Raw genomic sequence first — 7,377 nt, forward strand, 5'->3', positions numbered from 1 at the left:
GTGTTGTGGCTGAATGGGCCCTTGTGCTTTTTATGATTGCAAGATGGCTTTCAGCAATAATCATCAAGAAACTTTGTAAAAATGAAGGCTGAGCACCTACAGGACCTGTAAATTACATAGCACACATGGCACCACACAGCAAGGTTGTAGGCAGATAGACTGAGTGCACACTGGCCTGGGGCTCTGCTTTATTGGAGTTGAGGGCCGGGGCCTAGGCTTTCATGGGCTCACTATTAAATGGTGAATTTAAAACATAAGAGCAGGGATTTAAAGCACGGGAAGAGGAAAAACAAGTGGCCCAAAAGGTCAGTTATGGGAATCTACCAAGATTTTTGAAACAAAGGCGCCTTGGTACAGGGAAGGAGCCTGGTGGTTTCTGTATTTGTGTGTCTGACCTGTGTTTGAGATAGCCCTCTTTGAAGTGGGTGTCTCTTTGTAATGGTTGTCTCAGCAGTCAAAGCTTAAGTCAGGCACTTGTATTACAAAAAAGGGGGGGATATCAGGGGGCTTCACTACAGTTTTTGTTTGAAACATTTTTAGAGATTTTGTTATTTGTGGCCAAAAGCATCCTAACTGATAGAATTAAAATATGGTAGAAATAGAAAAACACATTAAACATTCTCCCCTTCCTAGTGACATACTGGAATGGTGAAAGTTTAGAGGGATGGGGGAATGTTTAAGAAGAAACATCTATAACTGTTTAAAATACTATGCAAGTTAGGTACTAAGGAACAGAATAAAAATTTCACGATACTTTACACCTAAAGAAAATTTACTAAGAATATTAATTTAATAAAGCAAAAGCTTGAACACGATATAAAATGACCATAGGAGACAGAAAAAGGAGATTTCAGAGTTAAGAAGACAATATAAGGACCAAAATAACACCAACTTTCACCTAACAAATTAATATAAAATATGAAGAAACAACAGGCGCAACTGAAATGAGATTTCTAACGCAAGAGAAGGCCTAATTAATCACTACAATGGAAGAGGAAAAGAAAACAAATGTTAAAGCATTGTAGAGAACCTTGTCCAATTAATATCCCTAAAAGAGTGAGCCTAAAATGTGCAGCAGGAGGGAAAAAAAAGTATTAAAAGAAACTAGATCTGCAAACTAAAAGGCGATCTTGTTTCTGAAAAAAAGTGAAATGAGTGATTGAACTGAGATGAAACATGTCAAATTCAGTTAAATTTCAAGGATTAAACAGTGTTCTTCAGGCATCCACACAGAAAAAGAAGGTGATCTGTAATGGGAAATTTGGATTATGCTTTGATTCTTTCACAGCAATATTCAGTGCCAGAAGATAGAGCAACGCCTAGAAAGTTGAAATAGAAGACAAGAATACTACACAGGCAAGTTGTTTGCATATAAGGAAGCATATTTATACTCCTAAGCATAAAGAAACTTAGAAATCACTGTATCCAGGAGTCCTAGAAAAAAATTACTTTCAATAAAATCCATATATCCATGAAATTTAAGTATAGTGAAGGTAAGATAAAAGGACTGGAGATAAACAATGAGTACATTTAAATACATAAATAGCTGCGATATCAAACATAATCTAAAATGGTGTTCACCAAATAGTTTGATGTTTATTTCTAGGTGATAGGATTTTATTTTTTTAATTTATTGATATGTTGCTCTGTTGCTTGAATGCTTTTCAAGGAATATGCTATATTTCCATTTCACAAACACTAAATTAGTCTAAAAATAAATTTATGATATGGCTTAAGTAGATTACCTCTAGAAAATTCAGGTATGGGTAAATGTTATCTAGGACAAAATGTGTTGGCTTGATATTTATCTCTTAAATATTTATTACCTTATTCATTAGAATCCATCTTTGTATATAGTATTTTGTATTATAACCCAGAAGGGTAGAATTATTTAGCACAAAGCAGTCTTTCATTTTCTTGGCCTTAGTTCTATTGCTAAGGGTTTTACAAAACTCTCTAAAGAAAGAGAAGAGGAAGGAATGCTTCCCAACTCATTCTGTGAGGCCAGTATCAGCCTAATCTCAAAACCAAAGACATCACAAGGAAAAAATGAAAGAACAGACTAATATCCCTCATGAATATAGTCCAAAAAAAAATCCTCAGTAAAATACTAGCTGCATGTTTGTGAATTTGCAAGCACATCCAGTAGCATATAAGATTATATTCCATGAGCAAGTGGGACCTATCCCAAGAATGCAAGGTTGGTTTAACATCTACAAATCAATGTAATATACCAAATTAATACAATAAAGTTAAAAAGAAAAAACCCACATGATCATCTCAATATTTCTTTTTTTTAAATTTTTTTAATGTTTATTTTCAAGAGACAGAGAGACAGAGAGACAGAGTGTGAGCAGGGGAGGGGCATAGAGAGAGAGGGAGACACAGAATCAGAAACAGGCTCCAGACTCCGAGCTGTCAGCACAGAGACCGACTCAGGGCTTGAACTCACGAACCGTGAGATCATGACTGAGCTGAACTCAGATGCTTAACCGACTGAGCCACTCACAACAAACTAAGATAGAAAGGAAATTGCCTCAATTTGATAAGACCACAGCTAACATCATACTTAATGGTGAAAGATTTAAAGCTTTCTCCTGAGATCAGGAATAATAAGATGTTTGCTCTTGCCACTTCTATTCAACATAGTGCTAGAGAGTCTAATCAGGGCAATTAAGCAAAAAATATAAATAAATGGCATCCAAATTGGAAAGGAAGAAGTAATACTACTTATACTTTCAGGGAACATAATCCTGTATATAGAAAAACCTAAGGAATCCATTAAAACTAGAAATGAATTAATTTACTGAAGTTTCATCATGCCAAATCAATGTACAAATATCAGTTGAGTACAGTCAGAAAAATAAGAAAAAAAAATCTGTTTGTGATAGCATCAAAAATACTTAGAAATAATTTTTTTAATTATTAAATTTTTGAAAGAACTTAAAGAAGACCGAATAAATGCAGAGATGTGTTCACAGATTGGAAAATTTAACATTGTTAGGATGGCAATACTCTTCAAATTGACCTACAGATTCAGTGCAATCCCTATCAAAATCCTAGGAGTTTTTCTTTTGCAGAAATTGACAAGTTAATCCTACAATTCTACATGGAATAGCAAGGGACCAAGAATAGCAAAAATAACTTTGAAAAAGGTCACAGTTGGAGGACAAACACTACAAAGCTTCAGTAATCAAGACAGTGTGATACTGGCATAAAGATAGCAATATGGGTTAATGAAACTGAATTGAGAGTCCAGAAATAAACCCTTATATATACAGTCATTTGATTTTCAACAAGGCTACCAAAACAAGTCAATGGGGAAAAAATAATCTGTTTTTACAGATGATGCTGGGACAACTAGATATACGCAAAAGAGTGTACACATCCTTACACAAAAGAGTGAATTTGGACCCCCACCTCACACCACATACAAAAGTTAATTCAAAATGAATCAAAGACGTAAATGTAAAAGCTGAAACTATTAAACTCTTAGAAGACAACATGAGTGTAAGGTTTTATTATTTTGGATTAGCCAATGATTTCTTAGATACACCACCCAAAGCACAAGCAAACAAATAAAAAATAGATATATTGAACTTCATCAAAATTAAAAACATCTGTGCTTCATTGTCAAGAAAGTGAAATAACAAGCCAAATGGAAGAAATATTTGCAACTCATAGATAAGACACCAGTATTCAGAATACATAAATACAGAATACAGGTGGTTTTCTGCTCAGGTCATGACTTCGCGGTTTGTGGGTTCAAGCCCCGCATCAGGCTCTGCACTGCCACTGGTTGGGATTCCCTCTCCCTCCCTCTCTGCCCCTCCTCTTCTTGAGCTCTCTCAAAATAAAAATAAATGTTAAAAAAAGATAATCCAATTAAAATATGAGCATATAGACATTTCTCCAGAGAAGTTACACAAATGGCCAGTAAGCACATGAAAAGATGCCCAGCATCATCAGCCATTAGGGAAATGTAAATCTAAACCACAATGAAGGGTGCCTGGGTGGCTCAGTCAGTTAAGCGTCTGACTTCGGCTTGGGTCATGATCTCACAGTTCATGGGTTCAAGCCCTGCATGGGGCTCTATGCTGACAGCTCAGAGCATGGAGCCTGCTTCAGATTCCATGTTTCCCTCTCTCTCTGCTCCTCTCCTGCTCACAGTCTGTCTCTCTCTCTCTCTCAAAAATAAAATAAGCGTTAAAAGAAAAAATTTTAAACCACAATGAGATACCATTTCACACTCACTAGAATGATTGAAATATAAATAATAATGGACAAGTGTTGTTGAGGATGTAGAATGGAACCCTCATATTTTGTAGATGGTGCAGCCACTCTGAAAAACAGTGTGTCAGTTTCTCAAAATATTATCCATAGAAGTACCATTTGACACAGTAATTGTATACCATAGATACCAAATAGAATTGAAAATATGCTGATACAAAAATTTGTACATGATTTTTATAGCAGCAATATTCATAATTGCCAAAAAGTGGAAACAACCCAAATATCTATCAATTATGAGAAGATAAATTGTGATGTATCCATACAATGGCATATTATTTAGCCATAAAAGGAAGTAAGTACTGATACATGTTACAGTGTGGATGGACCTCAAAAAGATTATGCTAGGTAAAAGAAGCTAGACACACAATGTCACATACTATATGATTCCATTTGTGTGAAATGTCTAGAATAAGCAAATTCACAGAGATTGAAAGTTAAATTAGTAATTTTCAAGAGTTGAGAGAAGGGGAGAATGGGAAGTAACTGATGAAAATATTCTGTATTTCATAGTAATGATAGTTGTACAATTTTGTGACTATACAACGACCATTGAATTGTATTCCTTAAAAGGATGACTTTTATGGCATGTGAATTATATCTTTTTTTAAAAATATAATTTATTGTCAAATCGGTTTCCATACAACACCCAGTGCTCATCCCAACAAGTGCACTCCTCAATGCCCATCACCCACTTTCCCCTCTCCCCCACCCCCCATTAACCCTCAGTTTGTTCTCAGTATATAAGTCTCTTATGGTTTGCCTCTCTCTCTCTCTCTCTCTCTCTCTCTCTCTCTCTGTAACTTTCCTCCCCCTCCCCTCCCCCCATGGTCTTTTGTTAATTTTCTCAAGATCCACATATGAGTGAAAACATATGGTATCTGTCTTTCTGTGACTGACTCATCTCACTTAGCATAATACCCTCCAGTTCCATCCATGTTGCTGCAAATGGCCAGATTTCATTCTTTCTCATTGCCAAGTAGAATTCCATTGTATATATAAACCACATCTTCTTTATCCATTTGTCAGTTGGTGGACATTTAGGCTCTTTCCATAATTTAGCTATTGTTGAAAGTGCTGCTATAAACATTGGGGTACAAGTGCCCCTGTGCATCAGCACTCCTATATCCCTTGGGTAAATTCCTAGCAGTGCTATTGCTGGGTCATAGGGTATTTCTATTTTTAATTTTTTGAGGAACCACCACACTGTTTTCCAGAGTGACTGCACTAGTTTGCATTCCCACCAACAGTGCAAGAGGGTTCCTGTATCTCCACATCCTCTCCAGCATCTGTTGTTTCCTGAGTTGTTAACTTTAGCCACTCTGACCAGTGTGAGGTGTTATCTCGTTGTGGTTTTGATTTGTATTTACCCGATGAAGAGTGATGTTGAGCATCTTTTCATCTGTCTGTTGGCCATCTGGATGTCTTCTTTGGAAAAGTGTCTATTCATGTCTTCTGCCCATTTCTTCACTGGATTATTTGTTTTTCAGGTGTGGAGTTTGGTGAGTTCTTTATAGATTTTGGATACTAGCCCTTTATCCGGAATGTCATTTGCAAATATCTTTTCCCATTCCATCAGTTGCCTTTTAGTTTTGTTGATTGTTTCCTTTGCAGTGGAGCAGGAGGGCCCATGTATATTGCCCCTGCTTGGGCTGATCTCTGAGCAATACCAGGCTAAGACATTAACTGAGAAAGGAAATAGCTATAATATTATGACCCTTTCCCTTTTGTTTTGGAAAACTGGAGCTGGTGTATTGAATTAAGAACATTCAGAAAATGACCTGCTGCATGAGGGGGCACAATCCACCCACAGGAGTCAGCACATAGCTCCTCAAGCATTGGAGTTCCAATTTTGGGCAAGTAAAATACCCCAGGGTTGTTTTCACTGAAGAAGCAGGTTTAGTACACTCACAAAAGAAGTAAAGCGCTAAGATTTGTTACTTATAAATCCCAGAAATGGGAGTGGGTGTGCAATGAGCTAGGGGAAGGGCAGTCCTCTGTGTCAGGTCATGAACGAGCAGGAAATAGAATAGGGTAGCATGCACCTATTACTCACTAATGTGGCTGGGGCAGAGGTCACCAACTTTTCACAGCCTTAATAACTGTGGTTATTTTATTTGTTTATTTCTAAGTGATGATTTATTTATTTATAGTGAGCATGAGTGAGAGAGAGTGGCAGAGAGAAAGGGAAAGAGAGAATCCCAAGCAGGCTTCACACTCAGTGTGGAGCCCAACACAGGGCTTGATCCCACGACCCTGGGATCATGACCTGAGCTGAAACCAAGAGTTGGACGCTCAACCAAATGAGCCACCCAGGCACCCCACTAGGTGGTTATTTTAAAAGGTGCTCTGGGGACGGCAAAATGGGAATTTATGGTGGGAATCCTAAACTCAAGTCCTTATCTAAATGTTCAGACTCAGTGTGAGTAAGGTCATCGTACCGTAAAATGCCTAGGTAGCAACTTAGAAAAACAAAATTTATTTTTCTCATCACACCTTCCCATGTGGAAAAAGTTCCAAGAGAAAGCTGACAGAAAAGACCAAAGTATCCAGAAGAAAATACCCCCTGAAGAAGGAAGTTTGGAGTATTTCCAGAAGTTTTGATAATTTCTGTAGGATACAGACAAAGGAAAATACGGAAAAGCACTGTCTTTCTCAGCAATATGCCTCAGCTGTGTTGGTTGCAAGGAACAGAGAATCATTCAAAAATAACATTTATGGGGTAGCTGGGGTAATGGTACTCACAGGAATAAAAGATAGGGATCTAGGACATGTGGGAAGGTCTGTGGGAACCCCTGGAAGGACAAAAAGCCATGTTGTTGGGCAGCGGACAGTTCTTGTTTGGGCTTCCCGATATTCATCGTTTCAACCTTCTTTGTGGCCCAATTACCTTTTGCCCCTATCACCTCTTCCACTTAATTTGATAGAACCATTATGTGGGACTTGGCTTGTGACACAAGCTAGGAGGGCAGGCCTTTGACCCAAGCTAAACTAGGGCATTGTATATTCCCCTCCACCCTGGAATGTGAATCTCTAACACAGGGGAAAGCACACTAAAGCTATCAATGATCAAGTTTTACTCTGTCT

Source organism: Panthera pardus, unplaced genomic scaffold (assembly GCF_024362965.1).
Source record: "Panthera pardus isolate Hobbes unplaced genomic scaffold, ASM2436296v1 HiC_scaffold_12, whole genome shotgun sequence".
Lineage (NCBI taxonomy): Eukaryota > Metazoa > Chordata > Mammalia > Carnivora > Felidae > Panthera > Panthera pardus.